At 41.8% G+C, this 22965-nt stretch overlaps 1 protein-coding gene across 1 annotated transcript in view; it reads right to left on the reverse strand.

Moving 5' to 3' along the window:
• The window catches only part of DDX10 (DEAD-box helicase 10), a 356406-nt gene that overhangs the window by 273779 nt on the left and 59662 nt on the right, over window positions 1-22965 (reverse strand). The window lies entirely within an intron of this gene.

Genomic DNA, 22965 nt, shown 5'->3' on the forward strand with positions numbered 1-22965 from the left:
ACACATGGCTTTTAGAAGTGGAATAACTTTGTGGCTGATTTGCCACTTTCTGGCACATAAAAAAACCCAGCTAAGCATGCACCCCTATCACATTAATCTCAGCAGAACTGTAGCATGTGCCAGGAGCCTGAGAATATAATGGAATATACAACAATGCAAACTGGCACTACAGATACACAGGAATTATATCCTAGATGAAGGAGAATTAAATCCTTTCCTATGCATCATCACAGAGATAGCACCTAAAATTTTGCACACAATATCTGTGCATCAATGAGACAAGAGGAAAGTTCAGAAAAAAATGCAGCATAAATGATAAAATGGCCTGATTTATGAGGAAAGATTATGGAGAATTTCGATACATGATTAATTGGGAAAAACAGGGTGGGGAGAAGAGATCTTTAACTCTTAGAGGTAACCTCACTCCATGTATCTTTTTAAATTAAAGCCTGAATTGCATGCAACCCACATATCAGCCTGATGATTTTGTAATTTAACACAAATTACCTATGATAATTCAGAGTTAGATTATTATTCTACATAAAATACTAAACTAGGCAAAAAGCCCATAAGGAGCTAACTATACTTCGGTCAGCCTATGAAAATATTACACTCTGGAACTGCTCTAAAATATGTGCACTGAATAAATATGTATTAGGTAAAACAATGCTAGTTTGTAATCTCTTTGGGAATACTCTGCCTTACAGGGTCATGCTGATTCCTACCACTATGGTATATGGGCACTTTTCATGCAAAACTGGGATCAAAAGCAAAGCATGAAACAGATTTCAGCTTTTCATTTTGGAGGTTAAAGGTTGCTTGGAGTATTGTTTGGGGATTTTCGTGGGGGATTGTATGATTTGTCTTTGTACAGGGGTGCTCTAGAGGTGCATTTAGAAAATGTAGATGGGCTGTCAGCTTTTTCTCAAGGGTAACTCAGTCAACATCTGGGCACTTTTTCTTTCTTTCTTTTTTAAAGCATTCGCTTCTCCTGTTGAATTTAAAAATACCATAAACCAGGAAACATATCTACAAAGGAAACCTCTTCTAAACATATGGAGAAAGTTTCTCTACAAACAGCAATGAAACTATTTAAGAATGCTAAATTTACTAAAATGTTAATAAGAAAATGAAACAAAGAGCCAGAATGTGAGAAACAGAGAAGATGTGAGCTTTCAACTGACAACAGAATGACATCAACTAGTAGCCCAAACGTAACTTGTGGACATATTTCACCATATTCTCACAAGTTCTACATGTTCAAATTGAGCATGTAGCACCCTCGTATGGACATATTTCACCGTATTCTTACATGTGGTGCTGGCTCCTCCTGTTTGCTCCAGCTACAAAATTGTATTAAGAGACTTAAAAATACATTAAGGTCTTCTATGTAAATAACTCTTCTATGTCAAAAATGTTGATAGCTGCTAAGAGAAATTATTTAATTGTCAATAACCTATGCAGTTTGCAAGTGACAAAGGAGACAAATACTCAAGATACAAGTCATACAATGAAAATGTTTCAGAACTCTTTATCTAAGCAAGTAACAAACATTTCTCTACACTTCCATACCACTTTGACACTTATGCAGCCACACCAACTAGGAAGTCTTAAAAAACACCATTCCCATGATTAGGTTCTGTGATAGGCAACATTACAACATTTTCTTTCCCATCTCTGGCTCTTATAGGCACAGAAACAAGTCAATTTCAAAGAAAAGCATGCAGAAATATGAACTCAGTCAGAACACAGATAATTTATATGGGAATGGCTCCCAAATCTTCACCATACGTTATTGAATAAGGGACAAGCTGTGCAGTTTTGCTGCAGCCTTTACTTCAAAGGCACCACTTCACCACTCAACTGGAGGACAGCAACAGTCCCACAGAGCTGTTTGCTGAAGCTGCTGATACCCTTGCTTGATTCACAGATCCTTACCTTTCCAAAGGCTAAGGAACCTAAACCTGGGTGGCATCTATACATTCATTAATGCACTTCTGCTACTGAGCATTAAGTATAGTATCTATAATATGAGGTACTAACTAAATGTGCATTAGGCTGCCCTAATACACAGTAGTGAAAGCACAAGTTTTTTTTTAGTGACACAATGCTCAGTAGCCTAATTTTACTCTTCATTAGTTCATGTTTTTTGCCACGATGCTCTAATTCACAGTAAAATAGGCTACTGCACATTAAGGCACATGTGTAGCTGTGCCCCCTGTGAATGGTAGGTAGATAAAGTAGCATTAATGGTTGACCACCAGCACACTTTCCAGAAGTTTAGTTCATCAGTCTGGTCATCAGGAACTCAACCCCAAACACAGAGATATACCTCTCCAAACACATTTCTCTCAGTCATTTACAAACCAATTAGCAAATTTGTGCTCTTCCTTTTCAGGTCATTTATCAACATTAAATTCTCTACACACCTAAGTAGCCAGGTTTTATTGTCTTCAGCTTTGAAGGATTCGACGCAAGAGGACCAACAAGAGATTACAGAAAAGGAAACCAACACAAGAACACCTCAGGAGAAGTAAAGAGAAAACAAAATCAAACAACTCATTTGCTAGAATCAAACTTTTGTTCACAGGATTTAATTCTGAATGTTAAATAATGAGAAAATTTTCCAGCTATGTATATGGTTGTTGGCTCTTGACCTACAACCTTATCATTCTTATTTAAAAAGATGAACAAAAAAGTTTGAGTAATGAAGGGTAAGTACAGGCAGTCAAAAAGCCTGAGGCTGAATCAATTCAATCTTCTCGGGTTAATCTAAGCTGCATAGTTTGAACCGATAAGCAAGCAGACATTTACTTTTGATACTCCAGTGGCCCAGGCCAGAAGCCAGGGAGTGCTAAAGCACGTCTGTCTCCCTGCTTGGCTGAAGCAGACAGCTTGAGCCAAAGCTAACCCACCCAACCTCTGAGGGAAAGTTTGTGGGGAGGTACAAAGCATCCTAGGGTACTGGGGGACTGAGTTAACTTGAATCTGGAGGGGATCTGGGACAGAAGTTCAATAAACCAATTTAACCTAAATCAGTTAAGTCTGATACTACATCCATACAGGTTTATCTTAAACCAGTTTTGGCCATTTTGAAAGTGGGTTACATGCACAGAACTTCTGCTGTGTTACAGATATGAACAGGTTTCCAATCACTCATACCATGTACAATTTCTGTCCTGAGCCCAAATGTAGAAGCCTTTCAGTTAATTGAGGCAATTTCGTTACCAAAAATAGAAAAGAAAAGAGGTAACAAACAGCATTCTCTGACCTACGGCCAAATATAAAATGAAGAAAGCACTGTTTTTAGTATGAGTTCATATTTCTTTACAGCTGTTTCTAATGGCAAATGGTTTTCTGATGGTGAGGGCAGAACTTGTGAAATTTAAGATGTTCAATAGCTAGATTAACTAAGCCAGTAGTTTAGAAAGCTATTTCAGCTGTTTAAACTAAAAATTGAGTCTCCCTTCATCAAGAAGGCTGTATTTTATAGCTAACCAAGCATCTCCAAATTTCAGCTGCCGTGTTCTTAAAATTCAACCGAGGCTTTGTACATGACTTTCTATCTATACACGTCCCCACTCATATCAGTTTTACTCCTCCAATCTAGGACCCTTCTCCAACCCTTCTCCTGTTGCATATTCTGGATGAACTGACCATTTATCTGTGCCATACTTGTGGCACCATGACAACAGATGTCTAAACTCTCTCTCCACTTTTAAGAATACATTTTAAAAGTGGTTGAAACAAAACTTTCTTGGGTCTCCTTATGAAAAAGGAGAAAACAGGACAAAAATCTTTTATCATTTAAAGAGGGAGATGCTTAGGTAGATTAAGTAGCATTAATGGTTGACCACGAGCATGCTTTCCAGAAGTTTAGTTTAGCTTTGGTCATCAGAAACTCAACCCCAAACACAGAGATATACCTCTCCAAACACATTTCTCTCAGTCATTTACAAACCAATTGTTTAGAAACTTACTTTTCCCCAATACGTACATGACATATACTAGAGGTCCCTTCTGTTTCCCCTCAACATCACAGCAAAGCTTTGTCAAACTCTGAAATTTTCTGAATATTCCTTGCCATATAGAAGTTAGGGTACACATTCAGCACCTCTTAGCAAATTTGTGCTCTTCCTTTTCAGGTCATTTATCAACATCTAAATTCTCTACACACCTAAGTAAGATAGTAGGCTCACTCATTTTATTTTTGTTCTCAGAAATAAAGTCCATTCACGGTAGAGACTTTCTTTCAGGAGAATTTAATAATGTAGTAGGTTGGAGTGTTGATGTAGCCAGGATGGTCCAGAAAATATGTGAGAAGCAAGGAATTTTGTTGGTATCTTTTATTGAATTGACTGTAAAACTGGGAGAGAAGTTAGACAAGCTTTCAGACACAAAGGGCGTGTCCAGACGAACGTGCACATGCCTCTTGCAGCATCTCAACCCCACGTGAGACGCTGCAAGAGGCACATGTGGGAACACAAAAACATTCCCCGATGCTAGAGATGGACAGGGGTATGAGCAGAGGGCTGGAGATGAGCCCCTGGAGACTTTCCCTACTGTCTCCAGCCTCCCGCTCATCTCCAGCCTCCCAAGGCAGGAGACAAGCAGGGGAACAAGCAGGGGGCTGGAGAGCACCAAGAGAACATGCAAGGGGCCGGAGACCAGCAAGCTGGAGGGCTGGGACCCTGCAGGCAAGGGAGTCCATGTGCTGTGGGGAGGGGGGGAGGAGGTACTCTGCCCTATGTGAGGACAGGGGACGCACCCCTCCTAAGCAGCCCCAACACCCACAGTCTCCCCACACCTACCCACATCCCTCCATGCCTACCCACAAATTGTGTTCAAATTGTAGAACGTGAATTTGGGAGTATTTTAAAAAGTGAATTTAGGATACTGCTAGTGTCCCCAGATACCAAGAGGCTGGGCCTCAGAAGCTCCTGAGGGCAAGTACCCTGAGCTGCTGGCCAGGGCAGGTTTTTATACTGCTGGGGCCAGCACTAGCTCCCTCTGGCACCAGACCTGGGAGGAGCCAGGCAGGGTTATTTTGCCCCAACTGACACTTGCTCAACAACAAAGTTCATGTCCGGGCACGTGCACTGAGGCAAAAAGCCCTAGCTTAAATCTGCACCACTTCTATTTGAGCTGCTGCAAGCGTACGTGCTAGCATGTGTGGACGCGCCCAAAGTGTCTTTCCTCAGGTCTGTGCTAGAAGCAAATGCATAATGACTTATGTCAGCTCCATATGTAAAATGAAACAGGTACTTAAGCGAATGGAGGAATGCTATAAATTAGAAACAAAGAGAAGTGGTCAGTAATAGCTTCAAAACAAGAGAAATTTAGGAGGTAAGTAGTAAGCCTTGGTAGTCTGAATTCAGGTAGAAGGCAGCGCAGGGCAGCACAGCATCTAAGATACAAACTAGTTCTTTTGCCACCTACAAAACTTTGCATCTCTCTGAACCACTTAGGTGAAGATTAAATTTAGTTGAAGAGTGAACCTATTTATAAAAAAACAAAATAAAACATACAGTCATGAGTGGGTCATTTAAGAGCAAAAGGTAAAGATGATTACTTGGAAGCAGTTCACAAACCATACCATGTGTCCAGCTACTAAAGGCCCACTAGTAATTCCTTTGTATACAACATAGGAGGGATATTAAAGAGAACAATCATCAGCCTTAATATTATTTTAAGCAGTTAAGTATTAAAAAGAATTTTCTTAGAAACAAATGCGGCTATTGAGTCTACAAAACAGGGCCACAACGATGCAACAAAGGAGATTTAACTTTACTGAAACGATCACTACAGGTCTATATCAGGATTACGATCCCTGTACTGGCAAGACATAATATGTATGAAGAGGGTCTTCAAGTCCAAAAAAGCAAACAGACTTCTAAGAAAGGATGAATAAAAGTCACACATGGTAAACAAATGAAAAGTATTCTTCCCGTTTTCCTAATAATTTTTTGCCATACTAAGTGTGGCATCAGATGCAGCTCCTGCCCTATGAGAGCTGTTACTCTACTACTAGTATGCATTTGATTTTAACAACTGCAGCCTTATGAACTCCTGATTTTACCATAAAACTGGGGATATTTGGCATTTTTCTTATGGTCCCATGCTGCTGGAATCAAAAGGTTGAGTATATCAGTTTTCTAGGCCTTATGGATGCAGAAAAGAGGTTGATCCTCCTGTGAGCCCTGGGACCCCAGGACCCCCGATGAGCCCCAGCTTACCCAGAGGTAGCAGGGGCCTATGGTGGAAGGGACGTAGCCCAGCTGTGAGGAGGCAGCTGAGTTGAGCTGAGGAGTGTCACGCCTCTCACACAGCTCTTACTTTACCCAGCCCCCCAGGGAGCCATGCAACCAGAGCCTCAGGAACAGGATGCGCAAACAGGCTTGCTTCTAGGCCTGGCGTGCAAGTTAGTGCAGGAGAGCCCAAGGCCCTGCCAGTGAGCCCTAGGGAAGGCAGTCACAACAGTACACAATGCAGATGGCCACATGCTGCACTCCTAGGGTCCCCTCAGAGTCTGCATCTGGCACTTCTGAGGTCTCCACCCAGACGGAACCCATGGTTCCAGACTCCACAAAGATGGAGCCTCTGGCTCTTGGCTGCGGGTCTGCCTGGCACGATTCCAGGCATATGGGACCGGCAGCATGGCCACCTCCCCTTGCACGGTCTGCTCCACTTTGGAGTCTGAAGCATCAGATTGAGGAGCTCCACACCACCGTGGACTGTGGGCCATCAAGGATGACAAGCAGGAGACTGGCTTCTACTGCCAGGCCCTTCACCCCATCAAGGCCAAGGGGTCGACCAGGGTCACCTCCCAGGACAAGGGAGAATTTGAGAACACACTGTCCAGCCAGGAGGTTGGACCAAGGTGGCAACAGCCCCAGGGCCCGCTGCACCAAGGTCCCCTCCCCTCTGGAGATCTGCAACAGGTATGCACCTCTTGGAGCACCAGTAGAGCCCACAGAGCTGCCAGCTCCTGCAGGCAAGGGAGGTCCATCAACAGCTACCATCCCTGCTTTCCCCAAGACTAAATGCAGCCCTAGAACTGTGTCCTCCTGGGAATGTGAGGATGCCTAGGGCTCCCAATGGGACACTTATGTGTCTGTACACTGATGCCAGAAGCTTGGGGAACAAACAGGAAGAACTGGTCCTCCTACTAAACAAGAAAGACTACGATCTCATAAAGATAAGAGAGACCTGGTGGGACTCCACCTATGAATGGGCCACAGGTATAGATGGCTATACAATGTATATGAGAGATCATGCAGATCAAGGGGGTGGGAGTGTAGCTCTCTATGTCAAGGATGGCTACACATCCGTGCAAGCTGACACTGGCACCCAGGGAGGGTGACTAGAGACCCTCTGAGTTAAAATACATGGGGAACATGGCACAGGGCACACAATGGTAGGAGTCCACTATAGACCCCCTAACCAGTAACTAGAGATTGATCAGGAATTCACCAGGGAACTGGCTGAGGCTACGTGCTCTTGGTGCATGGTTGTCATGGGAGACTTCAAGACATCTCGTGGGAAGAGCATTCAGCCAAATTCAAATGGTTCCAAAGCTTCCTCACGTGCATGGACAAACTCTACCTGACCCAAGAAGTCTATGGACCCACAAGAGGTAAAGCGCTGCTGGACCTGGTACTAGGAGGTGACGTAGTCAGCAACCTAAAGATCGAAGGAAAGCTGAGAGACAGTGACCACAAGCTGATCACTTTTACTATCCACCGCAAAGCTGGCAAGTCAGTTGGCAATGCAGAAGTCCTTGACTTTAGGAAAGCTGACTTTGATAAACTCAGGAGGCTTGCTGTCGAGGCACTAAGGGACCAAGACTCAGCAGGGAGAGGAGTCCAAGAGGAGTGGTCATTCCTTAATGGAGCGATCCTGAAGGCACAAGGGATGTCCATCCCATCTCGGTAGCAAAAGGGCACAGCAACCCCCTTGGCTCAGCAGGGAACTCGTGGACCTCCTACGTCAAAAAAGAGAGGCTTGTAAAGGATGGAAGATAGGAATCACCACAAAGGAGGATTACTCAGCACTGGTCCATACCTGTAGGGAGCAAACCAGGAAAGCCAAGGCTGCAACCGAACTCCACCTGGCTACATGTATCAAGGACAATAAAAAACCCCTTTTTAGATATGTGGGGAGTCAGAAGGAAAGCAAGGGTAACACTGGACCCCTACTACACCAAATGGGACAACTGACAACCGACTGCCAGGAAAAAACTAACCTGCTTAATGAGTATTTCACAACGGTTTTTCATCAACCCCAGGGCCTGCCTTGCCTAGCAAGATGTAGGATGGCCAGTGGGAGGGTGAAATTATACCCAGCATCATTGTAGACTTTGTAAAGGAACACCTTGAGAGGCTGGACACCTTCAAGTCAGCGGGTCCTGACAGACTGCACCCCAGAGTACGTAAGGAGCTGGCAGGAGTCACAGCCCAACCACTGCCAAGATTTGCAAAAACTCATGGCACTCAGGTGAAATACCTGAAGATCAAAAGAAGGTCAATGTGGTGCCAATCTACAAGAAAGGGACGAAAGTAGATCCATGGAAATACAGGCTAATCAGCTTGATATCAATCTCTGGTAAGATTCTGGAAAAAAATCAAGGAGACAATTCTTAACAAGCTGGCTGATGGCAACATCCTTAGGGACAGCCAGTGTGGGTTTACTGCAAGTAGGTCTTGCCTGACCAAGCTCATCTCCTTCTACGGCCAGGTGACATATCACTTGGACAAGGAAGAAGAGATTGATGCCATATATCTGGACTTCAAAAAAGCCTTTGATTTGGTGTCCCACAATCTCTTCCTGGAATCATTGGCCAACTGCGGTCTCAGCTACATCAGAGTCTGATAGCTGGAGAATTGGCTCCAAGGTCAGACGCAAAGAGTGGTGGTTGACAGAGCGCCATGATGATTAATTTCCCCGTGTCCCCCCAAGGCTTCGTCCTTGGACCTGTTCTTTTCAACGTCTTTATCAACGACGTAGATACAGGTGTCAGAAGCAGACTGGCCAGGTTTGCCAATGACACCAAACTTTGGGGTAGAGAGATCACTCAAGGACAGGCTGGTGATCCAGGCTGACTTGGATAGGCTGAAAAAGTGGGTGGACACAAACCTGATGACTTTCAATACCGACACTGTAAGGTACTCCACCTTGGAAAAAAAAAAACCCACAGCATGCTTATATGCTCAGCAGTGCTATGCTCGCTAGGACCAAGGCCAAAAGGGACTTGGGGGTCATGACTGACCACAAGATGAACATGAGCCACCAATGTGATGCTGCAGCTGCTAAAGCAGACCAAACTCTGGTTTGCATCCATAGATGGTTCTCAAGTAAATCCCAGGATGTCATCCTCCCGCTGTACTCGGCCTTGGTAAGGCCACAGCTGGAGTACTGCATCCAATTCAGGGCTCCACAATTCAGGAAGGATGTGGAAAAGCTTGAGAGAGTCCAGAGGACAGCCACGCACATGATCAGTGGGCAGGACAATAGGCCTTATGAAGAGAGGCAAGAGGCATGGGACTCTTCAGCCTGGAAAAGCACAGGCTCAGGGGAGATCTGGTAGCAGCCTATAAGTACATGAGGGGTGCACTTCAGAATCCAGGGGAACATCTGTCCACCAGAGCGCTCCAGGGAATGACAAGGACCAACCATCACAAACTCCTCCAAGACCATTTTAGGCTGGACATAAGGAAAAACTTCTTTATTGTCCGAGCCCCCAAGGCCTGGAATAGGCTCCCTCCAGAGGTGGTGCAAGCACCTACTCTTTACTCCTTTTAGAAGTGTTTGGATGCTTATTTTGCTGGGATCCTTTGACTCCAGCTGACTTCCTGCCCTTGGGGCAGGAGGCTGAACTAGATCTCCCGAGGTCCCTTCCAGCCCTAATGTCTACGAAATCTATGAAAGCGTGAATTAAACGTATCTCTGCTCAATAAGCAGAGGGCTAATAAAAAATAAAACCCTAAAATGTTGCATCTTTCTTCACAATGTTTTAGTTAACAATACTACTCTTCTAATTCAAAACAAAAAATATGTAGAAGGTTCAAAAACGTTCAAATGAATAGGAGAAACAAAAGTTCTTTTATTACAGGGCTTTGAGTTGAAGATTATCCCCTTTGTAAATTTAGGCTTCAAAAAGTTCAAAACACAAATCTAAAAAGTTACTCATGGAAATAATGAGGTCTTTCTTGTTGTACTAATCACATTTTGTGTAGAGATTCATACATTGAGACAAGAAATAAACCCCAGCTCTGAAGCTGCTGGTTTCAACAAAGCTATTCACTTACTTAAACGCATGTAAATACTCACTGTATCTGAATGTAAATAATTCTAGATTCAATTGGTGTTGCTCAGTGTTAATACTTTAAAATGTCCATATACTGAATGCAAGCCCTAAACTTTAACCATAAATTGACTATTCCTTTAACCAGCTCTAATTAAGCCAGCACCTGATAAGTTTAACTATCTACTACTAGATTTTCAAACTTAATTACCATGACAATTGCCTTGTTATTCCCAAATATTGTTATTCCCATGACCTATGCTCTTCCCCAGTGATCTACACTACAAATAATTTGTTAATGTAAAAATTGAAGTAGACAAGATACTGTTTTAGCAGAACCATATTAGCAGTGATGAATTTCAGTTCTTTTCCTCCGCTGCAATATGTTGTAAAGTCTGGAGTTTATTATAATCTTGAAGCAGTGTAGGAGTATTGGATTACAACTTAAAATAATTAAGGAAGCATAAGTCTTCTGAAGGAGTTGTTCAGATAGCAGTTAATAGTTAGATGAGAAGTAAGTCTGCATGTTAGGAACTCCAAATAAAAGACTGAAATTATGCTGCTTTCTCTTTCTCTACCACCACTCAACCTCCCAGGGCTTGTCTCCATAAGAAAGCTTCATCACCTAAAATTAATTTTAAAATAATCTATACCAGAACAAGTTGCATATAAACAAGGCCACAGAGTTGTCAGTACTCATCCATCTCTAAGTAATCACCTGTAGAAATATTGCATCCATTGTCAAACAATTTCATAGACTTTACCTTGACTAGCGTGCAGATGTTTGTTTTAAAGTGAGATAAATGCGGGTTTAGTTATTTCATTGTAAAAACCTTAGGGGAGAAGAAGCACACATCCAGTGTTTACCATGACGTCCTTCAATGACACCAGCACTGAATCCTGCTCTGATGGACCTCTCTGAATTTACAAAGCATTAAAAACAACTGATCTCCATTAAGTTTTTACTGTAGGATAATCAATATATAGTAATATTCTTTCATATGTATGCACACACATAAACCCACACACATACAATCCTACCTTATTTGTCAACAAAGGTGGACCCTGAGATGATGCACGGCACCCCACTTTTAAAAGTTGCTCCCACCACTATGGCATCATCACTGCTGTCAATATGTACTTTCCAGAACTCCTACATCCTCTCCAAATACAATCAAACAACAGCATCTGTTACACCTTTTGTAAAATTTGTAAGACTGGTAACTTAAACACACTGAAAAATCTTGAGTCACAAGGAAGTTTTACAGGACTGAAGGGGGAAAAAAAGGAAACTAAGTTTACCAAAAGAATTAAATAGGTAAAGGCTGGCCAGAATAACAGTAGGCCTGTAACACTAATCCTCTGTTGACATCAATCTCTGTCGAAATAATGGAAAATCTGATGTGCGAGATAATCAAGATTAAAGGACAGTAGCATAATTAACGCCTATGAAGATGATTTATGGAAAACAGATCTTGTCAAACATAACTGATATTGTTCGTTAGTGTGATTACACATTTGGCTGATAAATGCAATACTATGAGGCATACTACCAAACATTCTGATTAAAAACTGCTCTACAAGGGGAAAAAAACAAAAAAGCAATGTGGCACACATTAAATGGACTAAAATCTGTTCATCAGACCACAATGCAATTGCAAATCATGAAATCATAAAAAAGCAGAACTGAAAAGGATCTTGGCAGGTCCCTTTCAAACTTCTAAGGATGGAGATTCCACAAATTACTGAGGTAGACTCATCCAATATTTAATTGTCCTTTTAGGGGAAAAAGTTATTCCTAACAAACAACCTAAATTTCCTTTCATGCAGTTTAAGACCACCTGTCCTTCTCCTGTCCCCTGTGGCCACATAAAATAATCTACCACCATCCTCATTATAGGCCACCATTCAAATATGTACACACTTACCAGATTCAACACATAGATGACCCTCATTAGCCAATCTTCTCTTCTCCAAACCAAATAATCCCACTTTTCAGCCTTTCCTTGTAAATCATATTTCCCAGATCTCTAAGCATTTTTATTACTCTGGGCTGAGTTCTGTCTAATTTTTCCACTTTTCTTATATTGACATAATATTCCAGTTTAGAGCTCATTAGTGCTGAAGAGTGGAAGAATCACTTCCCACGAATTTGCAAGTGACATTCCTATTAATACAAAAACTGGTAGGGTGAGAAAAATGACAAGACTGCTACATTATGATCTTGATTGCTTAGTAAACTGCTCATTCAAACATGCATTGTAATATAGCTAACTGCAATGCAAGGACTCTGAGAAAGGTGGCAGATAATCACCTAAACAACAGTGCCAAGCAAGAGTAGGTAGATGGTGTTAATTCTGTACAAGTAAAGACCTACCTAAGTCACAGACAACAGGTTTTTCACAGCCCGCTCAGGGAGCACAGAGCCAATTTCACAGGCATTTTCCAGAGGCCCTGCCCTTCATTGCTGATTGGCAGAATAGCCCTACCAGCCCTGTTGCTTATGGCTGATTGGCAGAGGGTGCTCTTACTCAGTCTGCATCACAACTGCTTTTTTTTTTTGGTTGTTTTCATAGGAAATTGCAGCCAATGCCAGATTTCCCAGTGATCACGGACAATGCTGTTTTTCATGGTTCCTCCAAAATCTGCAAAATCCCAATTCAAGTAGGTCCCTATGTATAAGTATTGGCAAAACCATGCCTACTATGCCATGCCCACTCCAGGATCTACATATCAAGAAGGATGTTGGAAAACTGGAAGAGATTCATAAAAAAAATTACAGCAATTACTTGGGATATGGAAAAGCTGGCTTTTCAGTGAGTCATCGTGGAAGCTAGATCTTATCAAAGAGAAGATGAAATAGCACATACATAAGAAAATGATTCTCTGAAGTATTCCTTAATCTAGTCAAAAGCAATATACAGCCAAAGGCTGTAAGCTGACCCAAGACTAAACCAGGCTAAAAATAAGGCTCACCTTTCTAACAATGAAGAAACCATCAGAAAAAAAAACTCAGGGATATGAGATTATCCATCACTACCAAGTCTTGATATCAAGATTATCAGTTTCCAGAAAGGATGCTCTGGTTCCTTTGTTACCTTAGTTTAGAGGTTGCAAGGAATTCTACATTGCACATGCACACAGGGAAACAGAGCTAGGTCAGGTATCCTTTCTGGATTGGTTTAGTTTGCCTATTCCTTCCTCTTGAATTTATAAAATAGGATTATAGGAAAGTAGGGCTGGAGGGGACCTCATGAGGTCACCTAGTCCAGCCCCCTGCTCAAAGCATGAGTACCCCTCACTAAATCGATCCTAGTCAAGTGCCTTTCCAACCAGCTCTTGAAAATTTTCAGGGAGGTGATTCCACAGCCTCTCTAGATAGTCTTTCCTCTGCAGCTGTAAGGGACAAAACTAGAAGCAATAGCCCCAGATTTAGGTTGGAGATTAGAAAGAACTTTCTAACTATAAGTATAGTTAAACTCTGAAACAAGCCATCTCCACCTTCTTCATAACTGCCTTCAGATACCTGAAGGCTAATCAGATTCTCCCCACTGCACCCCCAATCTTCTCTTCTCCAGACTAAAACAGCATCAGCTCTTTCAGCCTTTCCTCATAGGTCGTGTTTCCACAGCCTCTAACCATTTCTGACACTCTTCACTGGATTCTTTCCACATCTTTCCCAAAGTGTGGGCCCAAAATTGGACATACACGCCTACATTATTTATGGCACTATATTATACTGTGCCATATCATGCTTCTGCCAGTCCCCTGTAGGGGACAGGATGAAATATTTCCCCACTGACTGCACTATTTATTTGTCTTCTGTACTTCTTCACCTTTCTCTCAAGCACAGATTAATTGGCCAAAACTAGAAATGAAAGACCAACTAAGGCAGACTGACAGCCTTAAACAGTAGTGACAAACATTTCAGATATCAGGTTATGATGCCTTGCTCACATGCTTAAACTAACAGATTTGGGGTCTCAGGAAGTCTCCCCCTCCCCTCAGTCAGATTCACAAGGATAGTTGCGTTTTCCTTGCCCTTATCAGTAGCACATATCACCTAAGGATGCTTAACTAAACAAATTTCCTGCTACTGCAGGATGCCAATGCACTGGCAGCCTCCTTGTCTCTATCTCTGTTCCAGTGGCACCAAACATTTATTTGAAACTCTGTTCTTTTTATGCCTGTGGTGTGCAAGAAGTAAGGAAACATATGTTCTTGTGAACTAAATTTCTGTTACCTGGTTACATGGTAATAAGTGGGGGACTGGACTCTGAAGATGACTATTCAATTCCAGTCCTATATTCTTATGTACAAGACATGGGCTTGATGCAGAAATTACTCTGAGAAATCCTACAGTCTTCATTATAAAAGTTGTTAGATTTTGGTCTTCAAATCTGTGACCTGCACACAATCTTTTCACATCTAGATTGGGCCCATCCCTAGGAAGAGAAGTCTCTAAAACTCCTCCCGTTAGGCTGCTATGTCTCAGAAAACTTGTGGCTAGCTCACTTGCAGATTTTCCTTTTTAAGATTTCTCCCAAGCTGGGAACTACCTGGAAAGCTTTCCTGAAACATTAACAGCCAGAGTACCCAAAGGATTCCCCATACCTTTCTCTCAGATTTTCTTTATGAGGTTTTTTTGTTTTGCTTTTGTTTCTTTCTAAAGAATTTGCCATCTCTGGAGCTGAACATGCTAGGACACTGAACAGTGATCTCAGCTCCCAGCTTTCCTCTACGTCATTCCAGTCTTAACAAGGCAACATCCATGAAATGACTCCCATGAGCAGGATCTTGGACTCAAGTTCCTTCATGGTGAAGGAGAAAAGTCAGGCAAGTTCATCATCGGTAAGCTCCTCATACTGATGCGTACAATGACCTATGAATAATGTCCCCCCCCCCACCCAAAAAAAAAAAACCCCAACAGTCTTCAAATTGTTACAAGTCTCTAATTGATAACAACAGAATTTCAGTAAAGCACAGAATGCGATTGGATAAAGGATTTCATCTTACGTTTGGAAGTCAAGAAGTGACTTTTTGGGAGAATGACAGGATATTTTAAACCAATTTCTAAGAGTAAATGTTTTTGATCCGAGTACTAAAACCAAAATTAAATCTCTACAGTATCATATGTATAACACTGGATTTGACACAGTGAAAGTTTGTCTAGCCTCTAAAGATAACAGGGATGGCAAGATGCCACCTGTGGAGTGAACTGGGTCAGTGAACATCTATACATAGCTGAATAAAATAGCTACAATCCTGACATAGCCTGTCCAATTCAGTGACTATTTTAGGGAAGATTTAAGAATGGGGAACAAAGACTTCTAGGGGGATAAGTTTTGGAGTGTAAAGTATGATAACACTTTTTTTTTTTTTAAAGCCAAAAACTAGTTACTGGCAAGCATGTCAAAAGTATAACAGAAATGAATGGCCTACCAGGCTTAAATTGTGCTTAATAAAAGACTTAGAATTCAGATTATTAGGAACAGTCCAGGTTATGCACATATAAAATGAAGGATGTCGTTCAGTATAATCCAAATTATGAGCGACTAAAATTAGGCAGCTGTCCTAACCCTTTCAAAACAAAACTGAGTTCTTACAAACAGCCCAACTTTCAAAATAAAACCTATTCTCATGGCAAATAAACAATGTCATTGTCTACCCAAGAACCAGGATGGGTTGGACATATCTTTAGTTTACATTAAGTCATAGCAATATCTCTATTTCATCTGAACTCCTCTCCCTAGTCTGGATGGTGAGCTGGAGGTAAATAACCCTCAGCTACCTAATAATATATCTGATACCTATTCAATCCCTTATTTCAATGTTAAGCTACAAGTACTGTTTACCAAGTTTGAGACACATTCTGTTGGTAAGTCTTATTAGTATGCTGTGAATAGTGTAAAAGCCAAATACCTTTGTATTTAACACTGATTTCTTTATGGTTAAAATAAAACCAAGGGATTGTTAAAAAGATTCTGCCAACATGAAAGTATTTCCTGAAGCAGTTTAAGGCACAGGTATTTGCTGACAGTACATAAAATCCTTCCACATCACTTTGTCAATCACCTGTTCTACAGTCTAGGAACTCGGCTAGGTAAAAAAAAAATATTGAAAATAGAAAAAATAAGAACAGGCCTAGTGATGAGTCAACTTACCAGACTGCTCTAATTAATAACAACTGTGAAGCTGCCTTAGTCACATTATCTATTAGCCAGCATTAAAAGAGCATCTTATTCATAATAAGAAATTGTGTCTACTCCAATACAGATTCAAGATGCACAAATTAACATGCTTAAAGAAAACTGCTTGCTGTTATCTACATCACAGATAAGAAAGGGTTGAGCTGAAATAGCTCCTAAATGCTCTAAAAATGAGGAAAGACTGAGGCCTGTAAAAAAAAACAAACCAAAAAAAAAAAAAATCACAGGCACATTTTCATGAACCTGAAACCAGACCTGTATCTTTTTGGTTAAGAAGTATTCAAATGATCTGAGGCCCCTAACAGTTTATGAGATTTCTCAAGTACGAGACTGAGCTAAGTTCAGGAAAAAGCCAACAGTGTTTCACTAGTAACAAAACTTATGAAATCTTTTGCAGAGGCTGAAATGTGAGACAAAAATATTTCTTCCCCACTGTAGCATCTATACTGCCCTGAACAGAACTGCTTGCAGTGATGGATGATCTGTCTTTCCTGTGAACAGCCAGTTTTTTTCACTAAGAGAGAATTGTATCTATTGTAGAGATAAAAGTGCTCAGACTTTATTGTTTCTGGTGTACTTTGGTGTACCCTACTTAGGTTGTAGTCTGACGGATCAAATTCTTCTCCAGTTCAGTTCCATCCAGTTTTGATCAGACTTGCACTATCCTATTTAGGGTCTCTAGGCAATCATTAAAGATAGTGCTTTTCAACAAATGGACTGCAGCAATGTCATAAGGTCCGATACAGAGAAAGTTAAGAGATGAGGATAGCCAAGCCACCCAGGTCAGGTGGGGCTGCTCTAGGCATACTACCTACCAAACGGGAAGCAGCTGAGCCACCTTAATGAAGTGCTGTAGATGGGCGAATTAATCCCAGCACAGCACAACACATGACCAGAGTTGCGCTGCTTCCATTTCACGGGTAGTACATGCAGACCCAGCTTGGTTATTTGCAACAGGTCTGGCAAGAGGACAAAAAGGAAGGTGTGCTATGGGACTGTGTATGCAATTGGGGGTAACACTCAGAAAGAGGCTCTGGGGGGAAGCTAGAGTGGGCCACAGGATTCAAGAAGTCAAAAGTCAACAGTTTAAGATATTTACTGAGTGCAAGATTTGAGCTAAAATCAGATAAAGTGTGGGGGAATCTGTATTTTGGGGGCACTAAGAAAAGGTTTCTAGTTGAACCATGCCCTTTCATGGCTGGTATAACCTACCATGGAAATGTCAGGTATATGGTAAGAGAAAATTTCTACCAACTTTCTCTGGGAAGGGTGAGTTCAGAAAGAGACTGTAAACCAGTGATTCTCACTCATGGTGATGCAGTACCCCAGGGTGCCTTGAGATCCTTTCAGAGGTGCCACGAGGTGCCATTCAGTGTTAGTACTGTTAAGTGTGCAAATATAATCCACAAGACAAACCCAGAAATTTCAAATAGGAATCCTTAAGTATTAAAAAAGTATCCTAATCTGTTGCGGTCTTTCTGAGGTCTTTGCAACAAAAAAAAGTACTCTCTGTTGTCAAAAATCAAGTAAAAAGTAAGAGTTGACACTTTTAATGGGGTGCCACAAACCTCACAAGAGGTGCCTGGAGTCTACCAGGGGGTACCATGAATCTAAAAAGGTTAAAAACCACTGCTTTAGACACTAGAAACAAGATGATCTTGGGAAGGATCATCAACACTCCTGCAGAAAACCATCAGTTATGATAAGGCCGCTCCTTTAGAATCTGTAGTCATATTTTCTTAATACTAATCCAATCTCATTTTGAACCAGTCTTTGATCATGACAACTGACAAGTCCCATCATCTCTTTTAGGCAACAGTTTGGGTGCGCCTATTCCATCACTATTTTGCCTGAAAGAATGGAAAGATGAGTGCTGGTGAGGGAAGGGACTTGGTTTAGGGTGTTTTCCAAGTAGCTGTTGTTTTTGTAAGACAACAGCTACTTTGTATGGCATGTATTTTTATATTGCTGTAGCTACTTAGATAAACATGTTTCACTGCCTCCACACAAGGGTCCTATGTGGGTTGCAAACTCTACCTGATTATAATAATACACAGTGATTTCCACACACTAATTCATACATCATTCCTACTTCAGTGCTGCTGTTCATTTCCCATTTAGTCATATGTGCTTAGACCACAGTGGAAGTCAACTCCCTCAAATCCAGAGTGCATTTCAGGTTCAAGTACACTCAACCAATGGAAAAGGTAAAGTTTCTCAGAAGATGACTGCAATGTGGTACAAAAAATGTACCTAAAATCATATGGTTTTCAGTCAACTGAGACATATATGACAATCTGTACTCTTGCTTTTAACCCAGTAATTAACAACTGCAGAATTTTACGGCTGAATAAATTAATCTCTATATTGAGGATGCACAGCTGTGAGGAAATGAAAAAAGTGGAGTTCCTCACTCAAACACATACAAAGTACTGTCTAAAGACACTTACTGTGCTAGACGGTTGATCTGCATAACCAACAGCAGATAAATCCAATGAACCCACGTGGATTTAAAAAAAAACCACCAGTGTGCCAGAACTGTCAGGGCCACCACTTAAATCTGCTTCCCATGGTACTGACCGGCTTGAAGCAGCACTACGCATTCACTACCAAAATTTTCATCAGCAGTCAGTAATAGATCCCAGCTGGTAGTTAGCTGGGTTTTAAGCCATGAAAAAAGATTCAGCTTTGCTTCTTCATGTGGGCACACCTTCCACAGCTGGCATCAAGGAACAGGTCAGCCCCATCTTATGTGCGGAGAACAGGTCCTTTCCTAGTCCCAGCTCAAATCTGCCTGGGACTGGGCAGGCAGGTACCCGCAGAAAAAGGCAGGCTTCAGCAGGAATTTGGCCTCACTCTCTGTCCTTTACAGGTGTCACTGGACATGTCACAGTGGGGCTGGGCAGTGAGCAGTACATGCTGGTTGTACTGGCAGACTCAAGGTATGCAAACATAGTAAAAGTTAGTTCCCTTTGCAGCACTTACTGTAGCAGCACCAGCCACACTCAGTGTGGCAGCTGCCTACTTGTTGTGACTATAGAGACTGATGAACATTTTAATAAGCTATAACAACCTTAGTATTTCTCAGTAAGCCTACCCCACCCCCCAAAAAAAAATATTTTTGCCACACCTCCCACTTGCCTTTGCAATAATTGATAACTTTTCACCAAACTCAGGTCCAGCTTAAGCTGTCTGCTGAAAATCAACACCCCAGACATCCTGGACCATGTCTGGAAAAGAACCTTTCCTTTGCCCCTCACCCACCCCATCCTCGTCAGCTCCTGCAAAACATCCTAACCCATTATTCCTTTCTAGCCTACCATTTGTTTATATCGGCCAATATTTTCAAAGCTGTCTTTACAATGAAGAAAAGAAAAACTCACATTTCTATTTAAACACAGGCTGGTTTTTGTCACCAAATGGCTTGTGATAGCCTTCCTCTAGCTAACAATAGCTATTTATTATAAAAGAATACCACAGAGAACACAACTGCTCTGAAGATGACAAATCTCCAGCATGTCTAGAGAAGTGTATGGATCCCTGCAGAAGTTGTCAGAGGAACTGAAGAGAAAAATTGCTAGTTCACTATGACTACACAGCAATGAGCAACAGAAAATGTAATGGAAATGCCAAATTTGTCTGGACATTAGGTAATCTGCATACTGCCTGCAGAATTAACAGTAAATTACCATCTGCCGAGCAAGTGCTAGGATTTTGTAGAGAGAATTAATTATTTTTAGGCAGAAAAGGTTCTTTGGGTGAATCTGATATCTTTTATTAGGCCAACTTAAATAGTTGGAGAACAATTTTTAAGCAAGCTTCCAGGTTCAGAAACCCTTCGTCAGGTTAAGGAAGTTTCAGCACTTGATGTGTGCTCTTCCTGGATGGAAGAATTTATGCAAAAGTTGTCAATACCATATTTACTCACCACATACCCCCAAATAATGCACACAACCTATTTTGGGAAGGAAGAATAAAGGAAAAAAAAGGATTTGAAGGCTAGCACTAGGCAGGAGGAATAGAGCGCCACTTTCAGAATCACTAATTCTCTAGATGCAGCTTCTACTGCTCAGCGGCTATAACAGAGTTAAAAGTAACTATGACACGGAAAGTTGCACTCTACCCTTTTCTCCAGGACTAGGAAAAGCACAGCCATGGCAGCTTCAATGCCAGTGTGGAAAAATCAGCTTCCCTGCTTAAGACATGCATCCCAGTTTTGGAGGGCCAACTTTTAGAGAGAAAGGTGCATGTAGTATGCAAGTAAATACAATAGTGTTCTTATTCCAACCTCTGTTTTGAATAATGTATGTAGAACAAAGACGTGCAAGGCTTTTAAACATACTAAATTTTGCAGGACATAATGCATTTCGGACAAATCCAGCCACCGGTTCCATCATCTAGGCAGGTGCAATGAGCTGGAAGCCAGGAGCACAAGTGAAGCTTCCTATATATTGACTTCTGGTTCATATTTCCATGTATTTCACAGCCAATATTGAGGAAAGCCTCATACTCTTACCTTAGAAAGGGTGTAAATACTGCCTCTCCCTCCCTTTCATTGGTAAGTTTACTCTAGTAATTGACAGGCTGCACAAAGCAGAGTTACAAGTAGAGTACAAATCTCAAACATGGTCAACGTGCATTCTGAGGCAGTGGTGTTTAGCCAAAATGACAGGCTTAGCATTAGAACAACCAACCCTAGAACCACATCCTCTTCCAGATCCAGGAGACCTTGCAATTTCTCAGCTCCAACTTCCTACAGCTGTCTAGCAACTAGTTTCATAATCCAGCAGCTAGCAGCCTTTCCAAGACATGGGCTGGAACAGCCAGGCTCCAGTCCAATTTGGGCCAGGGGAGTTTAGCTACACAGGCACTGCTCCCAGCTGCCCAGGTCCAGTGCAGCTCTGCACTGCCAAGCTCCAACATGCAGTAGTGTAATGGACCTGGGGGGATGAACAGGTCAGCAGCCCTTGGTGCCATCAAAGAGGACACCAAAACTGTCCCCTCTACAAATCAAAGGAATCTTTGCCATGACAGGAACAGTCTGCATTGGCATAGCAGCCAGGCAAGCACAGCTCTAAAGCACCTGACCATCCTTCTGCTCTTTTCTAACTAATCCCTCTCTCATTAAAGAGGTTGGGTATTTGACTGGTCAAATAAGGTTCAGACAATTGACCAGTCAAATATCAGTCTTAAATTGTAAAAAAAAAAATTCCCAATGCAATACAAATACCATACAGAAAAAGCATAATTTTTCCCTTAGGAAATATGTAGAAAAAAAAATAAAAAAATTCCTGTCAAGAAAATTACAGAAAAAACTTTTATTAAAAAAAAAAAAAAAAAATTACTATCATCTTTGGTCAAAAATATGCAGTCAGTTGGAGGGGGCAGAGGAAATCTGACCCCCAGATTTATTTTCCTTGTTGTAGCAGTAGGAGGGAGACAAATTCCAGGCAAACTTCCCATAATTAGCTTGCATGCCTTGAAAATCAAAACAAATTTATAATTTTTTCTTATATAGAATCCAGTCATTGGGGGGGTCATCTTATAATCAGGGTTGTCTTCTATTCGAGTAAATATGGTAATCTAATATTTCCAGCCTCCAAATAGTTTCCAGTGGTTGCCTTGTTTCACAAAAAGGCAACAATTTAGGGTTTCATAGATTTCATAGACATTAGGGCTGGAGGGAACCTCGGAAGATGATCGAGTCCAGCCCCTCACCCAAAAGGCAGGAAGTCAGCTGGGGTCATAGGATATCCGCAAGATAAGCATCCAATTTACTCTTGAAGATGTTCAATGTAGGTGCTTGAACCACCTCCAGTGGCAGACCTTGGTTCCAGACCTTGGGGGCTCGGACAGTAAAGAAATTCTTCCTTATGTCCAGCCTGAAATGGTCGTGCAGGAGTTCATAACCGTTGGACCTAGTCATCCCTTGGGGCGCTCTGGTGAACAAACATTCCCCCAGAAACTGGTGGTCACCCCTGATAAACTTATAGGTGGCCATCAGATCACCCCTGAGCCTGCACTTTTCCAGGCTGAAGAGCCTCATGGCTCTCAGCCTGTCATCATAAGGTCTGTTTTCCTGGCCTCTGATCATGTGTATGGCTCTTTGGACTTTCTCAAGCTTCTCCATATCCTTTTTGAGTTGCGAGGCCCAAAACTGGATGCAGGGTAATGCTTTTTTCTCCCACAAGCTCTGAGAACCCTCTTTTCCACACACAAAATGACATATGGCTAATAGCCAGTCATGGGACGGTACTACTCAGTTACTACTCTGAGTGCAATTTCACATGGCTCTGCAGGACTGCTAAGCTGAGGTGCACCCGATATACTGGTTGCCTATCAGATCAGTATCGATAAAAGGGGAAATAACATTGTGGACTATTGGTTATCTTTGTACATTGTAGCCAATAATGTTTAGAGATAATCAGGCATTCTGGCCAGGACCCTGGACAC

Source organism: Crocodylus siamensis, chromosome 1 (genome assembly GCF_052110815.1).
Source record: "Crocodylus siamensis isolate JL-2025a chromosome 1, ASM5211081v1, whole genome shotgun sequence".
Lineage (NCBI taxonomy): Eukaryota > Metazoa > Chordata > Crocodylia > Crocodylidae > Crocodylus > Crocodylus siamensis.